Source organism: Chelonia mydas, chromosome 6 (assembly GCF_015237465.2).
Source record: "Chelonia mydas isolate rCheMyd1 chromosome 6, rCheMyd1.pri.v2, whole genome shotgun sequence".
Lineage (NCBI taxonomy): Eukaryota > Metazoa > Chordata > Testudines > Cheloniidae > Chelonia > Chelonia mydas.
In genome coordinates, this window is record NC_051246.2 from 108,284,658 (window position 1) to 108,303,437 (window position 18,780).

The 18,780-nt window shown below is 41.5% G+C and overlaps 1 long non-coding RNA gene across 1 annotated transcript in view; it reads left to right on the plus strand.

Moving 5' to 3' along the window:
* Window positions 1-18,586, plus strand: part of LOC119566462 — a 77,632-nt gene extending 59,046 nt beyond the window's left edge. Inside the window, exon 3 of the long non-coding RNA XR_005225602.2 lies at window positions 18,543-18,586. This is a non-coding gene — a long non-coding RNA (uncharacterized LOC119566462). The remainder of the gene's footprint in view (window positions 1-18,542) is intronic.
* Window positions 18,587-18,780: the final 194 nt, after the last annotated feature.

The following is an 18,780-nucleotide window of genomic DNA, read 5'->3' on the forward strand; positions in this document are numbered from 1 at the left end:
TATAGTTCACATCTGATCCATGAGAGCAGGATTAAATATGCCTGCCATCAACACTTATATTTTGTTTATTACATTTAAGCTGATAGCATTGTGTATAAACAAAACTATTATTATTTAGGTATGATATGGTAAGACATTAGTTTTCCTAGCAGAGCACAAGCTCTGGTAAGTATAGGTGGTTGTTTTTTTCTTTTCTTTTTCTTTTCCTGAGGTAAAATAGCCCAGCTTTAGAGAGTCCAAGTACCAGTGAACCAGTTTAGTCAAACAGCAGGCACAGCAGGTAGAATAATCAGGGATTAGGTAGTGATCATACTAATGATCAGGCAATGTAGGTAAGTGGAGAACTATCAATACACAGCTGACACCAGAGTTGTAAAGAGCCATCCCTATCTGCTTTCACCATATTAATTTAAAACTTTACTGGCGACAGTGCTGGCCAATGCCACCTTATCAGCAAATTTAGAGGGTGACAGCCTGTGCTGAAAAGTGAAATAGCCTGTAATTTGCTCTGCTGGTACTTTGTCAGCCAAATAGAGAGCAGGGTGTTCAGACAGTTTCTAATTCCAATACCAGCAGGTTGTGCCTAGCAATCAGTCATGAAACAAAAGGGGCCACAAGTCTACCTGTATTTACCTACATCATTACACTCCAAAGGGGAAAATTATGAACTAGCAGTAAAATTTATTTGTGTGGAATGTTTTTCTTTCACTGCTTTCTTATACTGAGTGTACTATACTGTTTTGGAATAGTCTGTTTACAGTTGTGCTCTCTTTATAGGACCAGATCCTCAGGTAATATAAATCAGTGAGGTCAAGGGAGCTACTCTAATTTACACTAGCTAGGGATCCGGCGCAGTGTATTTTTCACCATAATCTTTCAAATGTGGATGTCCACTTTTGAGAACTTGGTAGAGCAGAACATGTGATATAATCCGTAACTTGAAATAACAGCTAAATGCCTCTTCGTTAGATTTAAGAGACTATGACCCACCCATAAATGAGACTAGTATGATAGCATTTAATAAAACACAAGTTAGTTACATATTACAAAGGCACAACAACAAAATTGAACAGGCACACTCTCAGTATGAGCCTGTCGACTATTTTGCTCTAAGTTCTGTCAATGATACTGCCTGGCAGTAGTTTAGATACTAATTCTAGATCACTTTCTGGACTTGGTTGTTAAGGGAGAAGGCAATCACAGTTCACACTGTATGTAACTGTAAAAATACATGTGTGTTAAGCCAAGAATGGACAGTCATTCTATGTTGACTCCCTAAGAGCCAAAACATATATTTTAAATCTCTGTAAAGAGCCCAAAGAATTGGAGAGACAAAGCAAGAGATTAATGGATCATTTTAGGCATCTAATGAGAATGAGGGTATATCTTAGACACAGGTCATAAAACTGGCTCAAGAATAACAACAATACATAATGACTGTGCAAAGGAGTCCGCATTATCAAGCTAATAGTCAGGAAAAGATAGATGAGGATGGCACAGTATTCATAGGCAGCCCCTTGTGTATCATTTTTTAAATTAATTCTTAACATGCAGAGCTGTAAAAAAGATGATTTGTTGAGACCTAGGGATGATTTCTTTCTTAGATACTTCTGTGTTTTCATTATGGCTGATGATGTGCTTTCTTCTTAATACATGTCCTCAGCGAATAGATACACTACAACAGTTTCCAATGAGTTAGTGAAGCCTACTTTGGCATAACAGTGTGTTTCAACAAACAACTGAACATGTTGTACTGAACTAGCCTGGCTTCATATACTATACAGTGAATAATATATAAAGGTGTGAGATATGCACATGGAAGTGCTGAGAATGTTCTTTATTTCCTGGATCTAATCATCTTATGTGGCTCAGAGTTACAGCATTATACCCTGTCCTCATGGTCAATCTCTGACTCCAATGGCTATGGTTACATATGTGAGAATCCGTAATGTGTGTGCCCATTAAACACATGAGAGTTTCATATTAAGAAATGGTGACGTGGACACTGCAAATACAGGGATACATTGTGTCATTAAGGCATAGGCTCCATGTGGGAGCTATGCAGAACTGCAAAACCCAAGGGAAAGTGCTGAGGGGCATTGTGCTGTGGCCCTGCCTACTCTGAATTGGCTAATGCTGCAGCAAGACAAACCAGATCTGAAAGAGACTTCTGAGGCTTCCTGCACCATTGGGAGTCCTCAGGTGGTGTAAAGCTGGCTACACAGGCTTTATGCTATCCTTTCTGTTGCAGCAAAGAGTATGGGGCTCCTTGCATGCTCCCTTCCCCCATGTAAGGGCCAAGACAACCTGCCCCCGGCTAGTGCATTTAATTGAAATATTTGGAGGATTTTCTGGACTATGACTACTGCCCTTTTACTAGAGAAATGGGGGAAGAAACCTCCAGCACATACACAGTATATACCATTGGGCTCATCCTACTTGCCTTTCTCACTTGACTTCAGTGAGACAAGTCATATAGGTGAGTGGGATTTGGCTTTTTGTGCACACGGGCCCTGCTGCAAAGGCCTTTCACTGACTTCAGGCCTATGTTGTGCATGGTTAAGAATAAAGCAAAATGAGGACATTGTCTTCTAATGCTGGTTTATGCCAAGCAATTGACTCAAAATGTAAGGACAATGTAAAAAACTTCAGAGAGTTTGTCAGACCATGAAATAAAATTTAAAACCCTTGAATAAAGGTTTAGACCCATCAGGGAAACAATTTAAAGGGACCGTCCAATTATTTTATCATCATGTTTTTAATACTCCTAGTATTGTTCATAATCTCCATTTATAGCACAGGATTGTCTACATGTTTGTCTTTCTTCCACAGGACAGAAGCGACTTTGTCTGTACAAAGTGCAAGCTGGTCTCCATACTGGAAGAGAAGATTGAAGGTCTGGAGCAACAGGTAACGACCCTGCGTTGTATACGAGAGACTGAGGATTTTCTGGACAAAACTCAGGATACGCTTCTAGGGGCACAAAGCTCTAAAGATATAGAGCAGGTTGCACAGAGGAGCCAAGAGGCCAGTGAAGAAGCTTGGCAACATGTGACCTCCAGAAGAGGTAAGCGGAATGTCCGGGTTCCAGTAACACAGACACAGGTAACTAACCGCTTTCATGTTCTCTCCACAGGTACCATTGAGGAGAGTGGACCAGATGATATGTCTGGGGGGAGAAAGCAGAAGGAGACTCCGCTGGTTGGAAGGCATGAGATGCGATGTCCTGAGGTTGGGGGTTCCACGACCACCACTCCCAAGAGGAGAAGGCGGGTGGTGGTGGTCGGGGACTCTCTCCTCCGGGGGACTGAGTCATCTATCTGCCGCCCTGACCGGGAAAACCGAGAAGTCTGCTGCTTGCCAGGGGCTAAGATTCGCGATGTGACGGAGAGACTGCCGAGACTCATCAAGCCCTCGGATCGCTACCCCTTCCTGCTTCTCCACGTGGGCACCAACGATACTGCCAAGAATGACCTTGAGCGGATCACTGCGGACTACGTGGCTCTGGGAAGAAGGATAAAGGAGTTGGAGGCGCAAGTGGTGTTCTCGTCCATCCTCCCCGTGGAAGGAAAAGGCCTGGGTAGGGACCGTCGAATCGTGGAAGTCAACGAATGGCTACGCAGGTGGTGTCGGAGAGAAGGCTTTGGATTCTTTGACCATGGGATGGTGTTCCATGAAGGAGGAGTGCTGGGGAGAGACGGGCTCCATCTTACGAAGAGAGGGAAGAGCATCTTTGCCAGCAGGCTGGCTAACCTAGTGAGGAGGGCTTTAAACTAGGTTCACCGGGGGAAGGAGACCAAAGCCCTGAGGTAAGTGGGAAAGCGGGATACCGGGAGGAAGCACAGGCAGGAATGTCTGTGAGGGGAGGGCTCCTGCCTCATACTGGGAATGAGGGGCGATCAACAGGTTATCTCAAGTGCTTATATACAAATGCACAAAGCCTTGGAAACAAGCAGGGAGAACTGGAGGTCCTGGTGATGTCAAGGAACTATGACGTGATTGGAATAACAGAGACTTGGTGGGATAACTCACATGACTGGAGTACAGTCATGGATGGTTATAAACTGTTCAGGAAGGACAGGCAGGGCAGAAAAGGTGGGGGAGTAGCACTGTATGTAAGGGAGCAGTATGACTGCTCAGAGCTCCGGTACGAAACTGTGGAAAAACCTGAGTGTCTCTGGATTAAGTTTAGAAGTGTGTTCAACAAGAGTGATGTAGTGGTGGGAGTCTGCTATAGACCACCGGACCAGGGGGATGAGGTGGATGAGGCTTTCTTCCGGCAACTCACGGAAGCTACTAGATCGCATGCCCTGATTCTCATGGGTGACTTTAATTTTCCTGATATCTGCTGGGAGAGCAATACAGCGGTGCATAGACAATCCAGGAAGTTTTTGGAAAGCGTAGGGGACAATTTCCTGGTGCAAGTGCTAGGGGAGCCAACTAGGGGGGGCGCTTTTCTTGACCTGCTGCTCACAAACCGGGTAGAATTAGTGGGGGAAGCAAAAGTGGATGGGAATCTGGGAGGCAGTGACCATGAGTTGGTTGAGTTCAGGATCCTGACGCAGGGAAGAAAGGTAAGCAGCAGGATACGGACCCTGGACTTCAGGAAAGCAGACTTTGACTCCCTCAGGGAACAGATGGCCAGGATCCCCTGGGGGACTAACATGAAGGGGAAGGGAGTCCAGGAGAGCTGGCTGTATTTCAAGGAATCCCTGTTGAGGTTACAGGGACAAACCATCCCGATGAGTCGAAAGAATAGTAAATATGGCAGGCGACCAGCTTGGCTTAATGGTGAAATCCTAGCGGATCTTAAACATAAAAAAGAAGCTTACAAGGAGTGGAAGGTTGGACATATGACCAGGGAAGAGTATAAAAATATTGCTCGGGCATGTAGGAAAGATATCAGGAGGGCCAAATCGCACCTGGAGCTGCAGCTAGCAAGAGATGTCAAGAGTAACAAGAAGGGTTTCTTCAGGTATGTTGGCAACAAGAAGAAAGCCAAGGAAAGTGTGGGCCCCTTACTGAATGAGGGAGGCAACCTAGTGACAGAGGATGTGGAAAAAGCTAATGTACTCAATGCTTTTTTTGCCTCTGTTTTCACTAACAAGGTCAGCTCCCAGACTGCTGTGCTGGGCATCACAAAATGGGGAAGAGATGGCCAGCCCTCTGTAGAGATAGAGGTGGTTAGGGACTATTTAGAAAAGCTGGACGTGCACAAGTCCATGGGGCCGGACGAATTGCATCCGAGAGTGCTGAAGGAATTGGCGGCTGTGATTGCAGAGCCCTTGGCCATTATCTTTGAAAACTCGTGGCGAACGGGGGAAGTCCCGGATGACTGGAAAAAGGCTAATGTAGTGCCCATCTTTAAAAAAGGGAAGAAGGAGGATCCTGGGAACTACAGGCCAGTCAGCCTCACCTCAGTCCCTGGAAAAATCATGGAGCAGGTCCTCAAAGAATCAATCCTGAAGCACTTAGAGGAGAGGAAAGTGATCAGGAACAGTCAGCATGGATTCACCAAGGGAAGGTCATGCCTGACTAATCTAATCGCCTTTTATGATGAGATTACTGGTTCTGTGGATGAAGGGAAAGCAGTGGATGTATTGTTTCTTGACTTTAGCAAAGCTTTTGACACGGTCTCCCACAGCATTCTTGTCAGCAAGTTAAGGAAGTATGGGCTGGATGAATGCACTATAAGGTGGGTAGAAAGCTGGCTAGATTGTCAGGCTCAACGGGTAGTGATCAATGGCTCCATGTCTAGTTGGCAGCCGGTGTCAAGTGGAGTGCCCCAGGGGTCGGTCCTGGGGCCCGTTTTGTTCAATATCTTCATAAATGATCTGGAGGATGGTGTGGATTGCACTCTGAGCAAATTTGCGGATGATACTAAACTGGGAGGAGTGGTAGATACGCTGGAGGGGAGGGATAGGATACAGAAGGACCTAGACAAATTGGAGGATTGGGCCAAAAGAAATCTGATGAGGTTCAATAAGGATAAGTGCAGGGTCCTGCACTTAGGATGGAAGAATCCAATGCACCGCTACAGACTAGGGACCGAATGGCTAGGCAGCAGTTCTGCGGAAAAGGACCTAGGGGTGACAGTGGACGAGAAGCTGGATATGAGTCAGCAGTGTGCCCTTGTTGCCAAGAAGGCCAATGGCATTTTGGGATGTATAAGTAGGGGCATAGCGAGCAGATCGAGGGACGTGATCGTTCCCCTCTATTCGACACTGGTGAGGCCTCATCTGGAGTACTGTGTCCAGTTTTGGGCCCCACACTACAAGAAGGATGTGGATAAATTGGAAAGAGTCCAGCGAAGGGCAACAAAAATGATTAGGGGTCTAGAGCACATGACTTATGAGGAGAGGCTGAGGGAGCTGGGATTGTTTAGTCTGCAGAAGAGAAGAATGAGGGGGGATTTGATAGCTGCTTTCAACTACCTGAAAGGGGGTTCCAAAGAGGATGGCTCTAGACTGTTCTCAATGGTAGCAGATGACAGAACGAGGAGTAATGGTCTCAAGTTGCAATGGGGGAGGTTTAGATTGGATATTAGGAAAAACTTTTTCACTAAGAGGGTGGTGAAACACTGGAATGCGTTACCTAGGGAGGTGGTAGAATCTCCTTCCTTACAGGTTTTTAAGGTCAGGCTTGACAAAGCCCTGGCTGGGATGATTTAACTGGGACTTGGTCCTGCTTTGAGCAGGGGGTTGGACTAGATGACCTTCTGGGGTCCCTTCCAACCCTGATATTCTATGATTCTATGATTCTATGATAGGATGAAAAATGAAAATTGTCCCTTCCAATGTTGTCGTCTTCCACTTACTGAATATTGTGTAATCCTGACTTTCTAATGCAGTAAACGATCAATATGGCTTTCTGCGTGTTTACTTACAGCCTGATCCTACTATTGATCTGCACTCAAATCTCCTCTTCACTTCAGTGGGAGTCTCATATATGTAGGGACAGCAGGACTTAGTCCTAATGAGTTTCTGCATCAGCATTATCCATTATACATGCAGGATTCTGTACAATTCTGGGAATAGTGTCAGCCAGTAAAATGCTGCTGCATGGCAGCAGAGGGAACCACACATTTTTTATTAGTGTGACCCACTAAAATAGCCCTTGGCACTAACCTATTAACCCATGTGCTAGGTGGGCCAAGGAAAAAGGTGCTAGAAATTAAGAGCAACATCCACTGGTTAAAGGAGACCTGGGAAAGGGATACAAATAAATGTATATTTCCATTTTATTCTGACTCAGTTGTGTTTTTTGTTATGAGCCCTTTTGATATTCTCTGATGAGTTGGATACAGTGTTTGATGCATTCTCATATATACTTGAAGTTTGCTGGTTTTCCCAAATTTGGCACTTAAATCCTAAGGAACTTCCAGGGGTACCTGAAGCTAATTTCACATCTCCTGTCTTTGGGTGAAGCAAGCTTCAGGAGAAACATTTTTAGGCTCTCATCCTGCAACTTCATACCAACCTCAAATGTTAAAAAAAAACCAAGATGTAGGACCTATAATATCATGAGATTGTCGTAATTATCATAAGGCTTTTGAAAATAATAAATTTTGGATTGTTTGTATTTGCCTGGTGGTTTCTGAGCCTTTAGGGTTCGCTGAGGTCAGGTTTTCATGTTTTTCTCTGCAATTATAAGGGCTAGACACTCTTTTTAAAAAGCTGGGATTCTCAGGTATTCAGGCGAGTATAGCAGCGGGAGCTATAAGAAACACCCCAGTTATCATAAGACCGGGCAATACTGGGACTGTTGTGTGAGCATTGAAGCTCTCACAACAGAAATTGCAGGACCAAGGCTTTAGTCAAGATCAAAGACAAAAGAAAATGCTAACCCATCACTAATTTACCTCAAGTTAAATGGGCAAACAGGCTAAGTAGTACCCAAATATCACAGTCACAGTTATTTTAAGGAGTACTTACTTCTTATATATATAGAATACATTAGCATTCAGCAGAAACTGTAGATATGTTTATTGCAAATATTGTTCAGAAAAAAGTCTGTTCACTGGTCAAATATATTTATAATGAGGGACAGATTTTCTGTGGGTTGTGTAAATATGTGCACCTTCTTGGAAAACCCCCAAAAAGCCCACAGCTGTGCATGTAACACATACAGCCAGTCAAGTATCCCTGTCTATGATGCTATATGTGTTATATTACAAAGTCAGTGGGAGTCTATCCATTGACTTCAAAGGGCTTTGGATCAGGCTAGAGCTGACTGAAAAATTGTAAGTATTTTCCATGAAACAAAAGAGAAAATTTCCATATAATTTTTGGGTTCTTTGATAAAAAAAAATTAAAATGAAAAAACCCTCAACATTCATTTTTTGGAGTGGTCTTTACTTCAACACCCTTTTCCTTCATTCCTTTTGGCAACTGGAAATGGAACAGGAAATCAGAAAAAAAGAGAAAAATGTGAAAAGGGGAGAAAGAGGAAATATTAATACTAAAAATTGTTGGTTTCCTTTTTTCATTACAAAACTGAAGAAATCAATGAAAACAATGTTTTGTCAAAAGTCTGTTGTAAAGAAAACATATTGATAAGCTCTGGATCAGGCCCTTAGACCCTGATCCTTCAACATCCTTCATCTGGGTAGACCCCTCATGCCTGCAGGGAGCATTACCTTAGGACTCAACCGAGGCACAGAGATCCAGCCACACAGAGCACCAGTGTGGCCTCCTATGAGCTCGACATTGCTACCTGACTTGAAAACTCAGAGGTTTTTAATTTACTTCCATAACTAAGACATGATTTTGAGTACAAAATAGAATAATAAAATTGGTAAATGAGGGAAAATAGAATGCACAGTGTTAAAGGATGAGGATTTTAAAAGCATCCACTATGTTCAAAGTGCTTTACAAAACAGACACACCACACTCATAAGAGGCAGGATATAGGTGTTATTGTCATTGTACCCATTTTAGAGATCCAGAAACGGAGGGTGTCTTCACTACCCGCCGGATCGGCGGGCAGCGATGGGTCCAGCAGGAATCGATTTATCACGTCTAGTCTAGATGTGATAAATCAACCCCCGAGCACTCTCCCGTCGACTCCTGTACTCCAGCACCGCGAGGGGCGCAGGCAGAGTTGATGGGGGAGCAGCAGCAGTCGACTCACTGTAGTGGAGACACCATGGTGAGCCGATCTAAGTATGTCAACTTCAGCTACGTTTTTCATGTAGCTGAAGTTGCGTAACTTAGATCGATCCCCCCTCCCCCAGCGTAGACTAGGGCTAAGACAAAGTGAATTGCCCAAAACCATACAAGAAGTTAATAGTACCTGATCCCCTGACTCCTACTCCAATGTACTAGATAATACAGCCACTCAACTATAATTAGGGCACTACCAAATTCACTGGCATGAAAAAGTGTCACAGACCATGAAATCTGGTCTCCTCCTGTGAAATCTGGTCTTGTGTGTGCTTTTACCCTATACACGAGGGAGGCCAGCATTTCTCAAATTGGTGGGTCCTGACCCAAAAGGGAGTTGTGGGGGGGGGATCCGCGAGATAATTTTAGGGGGCTTGCAGTATTGCCGCCCTTACTTCTGCGCTGCCTTCAGAGCTGAGTGGCCAGAGAGCAGCGGCCGTTGGCTGGGTGCCTAGCTCTGCAGGCAGGAGCGCAGAAGTAAGGGTGGCAATACCATACCATGTCACCCTTACTTCTGCGCTGGTGCCTTCAGAACTGGGCGGCCAGAGAGTGGCAGCTGCTGACTGAGGGCCCAACTCTGCAGGTAGCAGTGCAGAAGTAAGGGTGGCAATACCCTCCTTACTTCTGCACTGATGCTGGCGGCGGCTCTGCCTTCGGAGCTGGGCTCCTGGCCAGCAGCAATTGCTCTCTAGCTGCCCAGCTCTGAAGGCAGCGCCACCATCAGCAGCATGCAGAAGTAAGGGTAGCAGTACTGCAACACCTCCTACAATAACCTTGGGACCCCCCTACAATTCCTTTTAGGGTCAGGACCCCTACAATTACAGCACTATGAAATTTCAGATGTAAAGACTTGAAATCATGAAATTTACTATTTTTAACATCCTATGACTGTGAAGTTGACCAAAATGGACTGAATTTGGTAGAGCCCTAACTATAATATAGTCAATAATATAGTCTATAAGACTATATTTTGTATTTGTGTACATTATATATCAAAATAAACAATGCATGCATCTTACTACAAATACATTTTCTCTGTCAACCGTAGACAAGTTTTTATTAAGCTTATTATGTTTATAAATGTCACAATAATATTTAAGACTCTAATTCTGCAATCACTTATACACATTTAAGTTTCAGCACGACACTCGCATTGAACCACTCGCACTAGTCGCATTCTTAAAGGTAAGCACATCCATAACCAAAGCACTTCATCTTTAAAATCCAAGGGCTAGATTCTCTGTTGGTATAAGTCAATGTAGCTCCCTTGACTTCAGCAGAGTGGTACAGACTAACACTAGCTGAGGATCTGGCCCTAAAATGCATCTATTATCTGCCTGAAATATGTACAATTATTAATTAACATGAGGACCTAATTGCAGTAATGTTCCGTTGCTTGTGTTTTCCATACCTCAGAAGGACCACAGGTTTTCCACCCTACCATAAATAGTCAGTCCTAAAAGTATAGATTGTTTAAATAAAAAGGTCAATGAAACAGAAATAGCTCTCTAAGTAGGGTTATAATATTGTCATGAAAGGCTTGATCAAGTGTAGTCACAGCAAGAAGGAAAAACGCGGAAATATTATTTATGTATGTATTTATCTTTAAGTCATAAGCATTGATTTGTATCCAAAAGACCATTATAATTTTCTGTAGTAGTTGTGAAAAGAACAATGCACAGGCTGTGAGAACAGTTAATGCTTTGGACATGGGGGTTGCCATATTGTAGCCTCTATAAACTCAATTAACCCAGCTCTCCAAATATTTATAAAGACCTTGTAGTCTACATATGAGGAAAGGGAAAGTGAAGAGGAAAACACATAAAAGGCCTTAGAGGAGTGAAATTCTATCTGGCCTGGTCCTTCACTTTGCGAGTGCTAATAGCACTCAGTATCCATATACCGCAGCACTTTTCATGTTCAAAACACTTAATCTTCACAACATCTCTGTGACTTTGGTAAATTAGCGGTGTTGTCAAATTCCATGTCACTACATTTAGATCAATAATTACACATAGAATGACCCACTTCTACCATTTTACAAATGGGGAAACTGACAGAGAGGTAAAGTGACTTGGCCAAGGCAATGGAAGGAAATCAGTATCAGAGGTAGGACTAGAACTCAGGAGTTTCTGGTTCCATCTGTTCTTTTTTCTCAGAGTTGCAGCCGTGTTAATCTGTATTCGCAAAAAGAAAAGGAGTACTTGTGGCACCTTAGAGACTAACATTTATTTGAGCATAAGCTTTCGTGAGCTACAACTCATTTCATCTGTAGCTCATGAAAGCTTATGCTCAAATAAATTTGTTAGTCTCTAAGGTGCCACAAGTACTCCTTTTCTTTTGTTCTTGTTATTCTCACCATGCTCCTTATCTCTATTTCTTTTTAGTGCACTTTTTGGCAGCTTTCAAAGCATCCCAGTTTCTACCTTAACTGGAATAATACTTAGGACCTGATTGTGCAACCCTTACTCATATGAGCAGCCCTTACTCAAGCAAGTGGCCCTACTGAATATAGGAGGACTACTTGCATGCATTGCTCTAAATTGTCACAGCAATGAAGTCAACCTTTCATGTAATTTTGCTTGAAAAAAGATCCCAACAATAACATGTGTTTAAGTTATGGGGAAAGTGACCATGAACCCCACCAAGTAGTTTGAAAACTTTATGCAAAAGTTCTAATTCCATGAGGTTCATGGATATCTAATTTACATTAAGAAGCATGACTATCTTGTGGCTCTACACTTTTATAATGTCAGAATCACAGCATTTTCTGTACTGCACAACTCAGAGCTTCTATTCTATTGTCAAAGAAGGGGTCATAATGTACTGTGAATAGGCCACGGAACTCTTTAAATACTTCAAAAAGGAAAGGAGGACTTGTGGCACCTTAGAGGCTAACAAATTTATTTGAGCATAAGCTTTCGTGAGCTGCAGCTCACTTCATCGGATGCATTTCCACTGAACGCATCCGACGAAGTGAGCTGTAGCTCACGAAAGCTTATGCTCAAATAAATTTGTTAGTCTCTAAGGTGCCACAAGTCCTCCTTTTTGCAGATACAGACTAACATAGCTGCTACTCTGAAACCTTTAAATACTTCAGTGTATCCATTTCAGTAAAACTGACCTATTTCTGTAAATGAAGAGTGCTCGTTTTCTCCCGGATAGATGTGCAAGAATGCCTCACTAACAATTACTGAGGGTCATGGGCAAATATTTCCTACACCTACTGTACATAATAATTGTCATGAGAAATTATCTTCATATGCTTCTATGCCTCCGATTTGCAAACAATAGTCTGTATGATGATAATATCTCTATAGTTTCCAATGCATACATATTAGTCTGGTATATACACAGATTTCCAAATGAAGTCAGCATTGATAATCAAAAGTTTATTCCATGTTTTTTAAAATCAATGCTGACTTCATTTGGAAATCTGTGTATATACCAGACTAATATAAAATTGTTTCCAATGCCTCTGGCTGCATATTATTCCTGGCTAAAAGTACACGGTAAAAACCTCCTACATTACAGCATAAGGCCTTCTTGTATACTTAAAAAAAAAGAAATTAAATAGTCACAAGCATTAATAGTCTCTGTAGCGCTAAACTGAGATGATTTTGGAGTGTGATATCACATAATATGATTGCTTTAAGAGATGCTTCTTTGCAAACCAGAATTTTACATTGAGAATTATAAACAATTTTATTCCCATTTCTCTTAATCCTAAAATATGATAAACGTGCACCCTGTCATGCTGTTTTCTATAAAGAGTGTGTGTGTGTTGTTAAGTGTACATGCTTCTTGTATATAAACACCTGTACTGTTTGCCAAACTACTTCTCTTTATAGCTAATATATAGAAAAATAAATAAAATTAATTTAAAATGCATCCCATTTTGTTTTCTGGTACCTAAGAAAGCAAACTTAATTGTGCTTTATATGAAACACTTAAAAACATATTGCATTATTAAAAAACACACCAGAAAGGCAAAGTAGTTATTTCACTTCCTTTGAGTATCCCACAGTCCTTTAATGCTTAAGGCTAAAATGCTAAAATACTGAAAACAGGTGTATCTTGACCCTTTCAAGATCTGATAGGATCTGACTGGATCAAAGGCCAAGGTCACTTGAGTCATAAGATTGGCTGAGTGATATTATTTTTGTCATGGTTCCAAATTGTTGAGTGGTAGGACTCTGAATCTGGCACATGAGAATCAAATGATATGATAGTCTAGTTATTAAATATGACAGATAGAAAAAGCTCTATGTTGCACAGCTACTCTGTGATTAGTACCCTATATTTTACAATGTCACTGTTCTGAATGTTGTAATACTTCCAAGACTCTTTCAAGAACTGATGGGTTTGAATTTAAAAGAAATAATAAAAGAAAATATAGATGAAATATAGCAACATCCCTGTTAGACTTTACAGCTTATTTTCCTAAACAGCACTGTAGTTCAATAATTCAACTGCAAAGCCAGTTCTCTTCCTCCAGTTTTTCTGAGGGATTAAAAAAAGAGAGAGTAAAGATTAACTGAATTTATGGATAAACTAGTATGAAGTACTGAGGGAAAAAGCAAAAAAGGTTTGATGTATCATCTAATTTTCACTGCCATGTTTAAAGCCTGTCTCCATTTCCCTAAAGGAAACCTATATTAAAACTGAATATTCAAAGGTGGATGAATCCACCCCTCCCCCCAAAAAGAACAGCCATTTCACCCCAACTCTCCCTAATTTTTATATGTAAACAATTTCAGGGTAGTTTAGTGGTTAGTGTGGAGTAACGGCAAGTCACATAGCATATCAGTTTATGCATCTGTAAAGTGGGTATAAAATCACCTTCCTCCCAGGTGTGCTGTGGAGCTTCATAAGTCAATGTGTATAAAGTGCTTTGAGGTCCATTGATGAAAGATATTATGGCAGCATGAAGTATTCTAAATAGGCAATAAGAATGTCCATTTTTGCTCTCAAAATGTGGCTTTTGGTCCCCCTCTTTGAAAGTAGGCTCAAACTCCTAGCCAGAATCAGAAACAACCAAACCTACAGAGCACAACTCAATTATCGGCATTAGATAACAGCACACAAATACCAAACCCATTGAGTAGCCATGCAAAAAATTAGAATGCAATCAGGTATGGTTGCAATGAGTGGAGAAATAGGAAAAGTCTGTGACCATAGTATGTTAGCATAGGTTTAATTTCTAATATGTAGCTGATGCATACAGAAAGCTAAGAAAATTATATTAGAAAAGAATGGAGATGATATGTTCACAATTTAGTGCTTTGGGTTGTTTCTTTTTAAAAGAAAGAAAGAATGGTTTTCACAGAAAACAATAATCATAAAAGGACATGTCTGGACGGGCAATAGCAGCTACTGTACTTCAGACAAGAGCTGGAAGGAATGACGGTTTCTGTTATGAGTAGAAATGGGCCCCCTGGTCTCAAAGAATGTGTGCATGATGTATAATAGATACCTGTCTGATATAATTAATTATATTTTTCCTAAATTTAACATTGCCTGAAGGGTGAAATCATTTTGCTTGGTGAAATCCCTCATGCCACACAAAGTGTGTGAGCAAGCCAGATTTAATTGCTGTGATAAAACCACAAGACCGACCAGGTTTGCATTAAATCTATAACCACATCTAGTGAAGAACAGCTTTAATCACCTTGGAAATGGTGACCACAAGATAATTAAAGGGAAAGTGTTCTCATTAGTAATTATCCTGGAATATCAAATCTCAGTTTATCGTGAAGTCCAATTTAAAATGTCTTAGCATGGTCTTAAACTTTTCCTCTATTTTTGAGGTTATGCATCTACTAGAACTTTTTACAGAAGGCTGGGAAAAGACTTCTCTCCTTGTGCAACTTCACAATCTACTATTGTGTTTACCTAGACAAGGGCGTCATTTACTGGGCCATTGACAATATGATCAAAGAAATGCAAGTAGCAACATTTACACTTTTGCTTTCTGTTCATTTTAGGACACACTGAAAGCCACTGTCTTTCAATCCCAGGCTTCCTTCACCAGGAAGTGTAAATGTGATAATACTTTGTTTTAATATACATTATTTCCCCTACTGCCAACACCACTATCTCATTATGACACCAGCATCAGCCTTCTGCCAAGTGGTAGCAGATGTCTGGGGTCTTGCAGGTTGGCTTCCCAGTAGAGGAGAAATCACTGATGCAAGGCCTGAATATATTGTAAGCATAGCTTAGAATTTCAACATTGACCACCTCTGTTCCAGAGCTGGTGTATAACAGCAGGCAGTGCAATCTCTTCCCTCAGGAATCTCAGTCCAGCACTAAAGCCCAGTTTCCAAGTGGCAACTTTGATTCAATTCTTAAGGCAAAGACCAAGGCAGAGAACAAATTTTCCTGCTGCTCACACAGCTCCCTCTGCACGGAACCTTGTATAACAAAGCTAACAATATACAGCATGTCTTCCAAGACTTCGCATTATCCTGCATGTTGAGAATATGAATTTGGAAGATAACATATACAGTATCAAGTGGTGATTGACAACTGCCATAACAATACATGTGCAATCCTATAAGATTATTTCCTTTTGCAGCAACCCTCACCCCTCAAACAACTTGGCTAACAGTCTAGAAGGAAAGATTTTACCCTCGTGTAAACTGATGCCTTTGAAAATTCAGATGGAGCTCGGGGGGGGGGGGGAAGGGGCTGGCTTGGCAAAGTTTGGTGGAGTGGGTAGTCAATATCAGGCTTATAATGAAAGTCTTGATGAAACCTTATCTACAGTAAATGGTAGCGATCAGCATCACTCAGTAATAAAATAAAAATTGCAGAAGGCTGTTTTTTCTTTCTTTAAATGCAATTTAGTTTTCTTTTCCTCCCAGTCTCATTGTGGGTTTACTTAGCTATGCTCCCCTTCAGGCAGAAATGGAAACCAGAGGAGTTGCATTCTTTCAGTCCATTTCTGACAGCGAGTGTGGTTGCATCAAGCTAAGTAGTTAAAGTTTTGCCCATTACTCTTCAATGCAGCTGTGCAGAACTTAGCTGTTTGGGATCATGGTGGTTAATACAGACCAGGGATAGGCAACCTATGGCACGTGTGCCAAAGGCAGCACGTGAGCAGATTTTCAGTGGCACTCACACTGCTCGGGTCCTGGCCACAGGTTGGGGGGGGCTCTGCATTTTAATTTAATTTTAAATGAAGCTTCTTAAACATTTTTAAAAACCTTATTGACTTTACATACAACAATAGTTTAATTATATATTATAGACATAGAAAGAGACCTTCTAAAAACATTAAAATGTATTACTGGCACGCAAAATCTTAAATCAGAGTAAATAAACGAAGACTTGGCACATCACTTCTGAAAGATTGCAGACCCCCAATATAGACCTTTTCCTGCAATTTCAGGGCACACTCACTAGATCTGTAGCTACTGAATTTCCCGCTAAATGTACTACTCACTCAAAAGCACTGTTTCTTCTGGTTGTGAGACACTGTGCCGTTTACATGATATATGAGGAAAGAGATTCATCCAAAACTGGGCCAAGTTCACTTTGAAATGTTTGTAAACCACAGCAAAACTTTCAACTGATTTAAGATGAGATTTAAGTTCATAAAGATACCAGGCCATTTTACCTCAGTTCAGGTTTTATAATGCATGCCTCTTATAGTGGTAGTCTCAAGCGAACATATTCCCTTCTCCAGATGGGATTTACATACTCCCCATACAATCAAGCAAATTATCTTTTTTATATTGCCATAAATCCTGGAGCTTTATGTTATGTCCAGGGGAAGGACAATCAGCTCATTAAGGGCCAATTCCTTCCTCCTGCACAGGCATGTTAGGGCCCAAGAGGCAGCAGAATGATTGTTCCTTCAGAGGGTATGTAGCAGAGCAGGAGGCACCCGCACCCCTCATCATAGCACGGAGTGGGTTCAGTCCATGCCACTGCATAGGGGATTGAGCAAGGGCACAATGGCCACACAGAGAGCACTGGAGGAAGAAGCCATTCCAGAATCCTGTCCCTAGCAGACAGTGGTTGGCACCAGATTTCAGATAGTCAGCAAGGAGACCAAGGATTGACTGATATTGAGCTACTGTTTTATTCCTAGATATGGTCCCTTCAATGCAAGGTTGAAGCACCTTAGCAGAATATAGGCACAGCTGTATTTCATTCATTTTAAAGATCTACAAAAAAAACTTCCGCTTCTAGACTCAGATGCCTTTCATACCACTAAAAAACAAACAGCATAAAAATCAGAGAAGTGCACAGTACCTACATTTTACTGCAACTCTGAGCACCCAGATAAGACCGAGAGAGACTTGTATGGGTTTGGTTTCCAGGAACTTTAATGTTGTGATGAAATGGTATCATGAGTCACATTAGCAATTGAGTTGCCCTTCCAGTTCTGTTCTGGTAATTAAATACTGTAATAATACTTTGTGCTTACATAATACCTCCTATTTGGGGAGAGCAGAATGGTTTACAAAAAGTAAGTATTGTCCTCATTTTATGCACAGGAAAACAAACAGAGGTTCCATAATTTGCCCAAGGTTACCCAGAAAATCTCTGGCAGTTGAGAACAGAAACCAGGTTCCCCCATCTTCTCTAGCCACTAGACCACACTGCATCCTCCAGTTCTCTGTTATCTGTGCACTTCCCTCGTGGACTAAGCTTTCCTTTTGTTTAAGCCTACACTCTATACTCTGTAGTTCTCCCTCTATCCTTTCAGTCTCTCCTGACCACACAATGGCCTTCTAAAGGGAGAAATACTTTGTAACAGACAAGATGGACTTTCAACACTTTTGTAACAACTTTCATTCTAAAAAGAAAAGTAGATGTAAAAAATAGCCTAATTTAAGATCTAAGGACAAATTCAACAAATCTCCTTCAGCTACAGCCCTCATAAAGGGACAGCTTGTTTCTACCACTGTTGCTTACGTCACACAAATAACAAACACTGGGAGATCCCTTTAGTTCTCATTTGATCTCTAACCCTTTACCCAATTTCCTTCCTCTCTGACTCTCCCTGCCAAACTGAGCCTCCCCTAATTACACCCCTTTTATACTGTGTGCAGGGGTATGAGTAGGAATTAATTAACTCTCCGCAGCTGGCCCAGCTAATCCCTACAGGCTGTGTAAACCTCTAGTCAGAGAGTAAGGGTTAACTCATTCCCTCCCAGTGCCTACGTGGGGCCTATACACCTTCTCATATATACATGTATTTATATCAATTTACATATTTCAGCTTTCTGGACCCATAAAATCTTTCAAGCAACAATCTCAAGTGCCACATCAAAAAGACACAGGGATACATGGTTTAAAATTAGACATAAATATCTGCAACACATTAAAAACCAAAGTTTGTGTTTATGACCATTATTGTAGATCCAGTCCATGCAAAACTGATCTTGTCCTGCAGAGATTACCCAAAGAGAGATCGGAAGGAAAGCAGGGCTGGTGCTTTTCATCATACAGTAAGTTTTGTGTCATTCATGCTTGTACTTTGCAATGAATATGTTATTGAATGCTAATAGTAATAATAATACATGGCATTTATATAGCACCTTTCATCTGAGGATCTCAGCACTTTGCAAACAGCTACAAACATCAGAGATGCTAACAA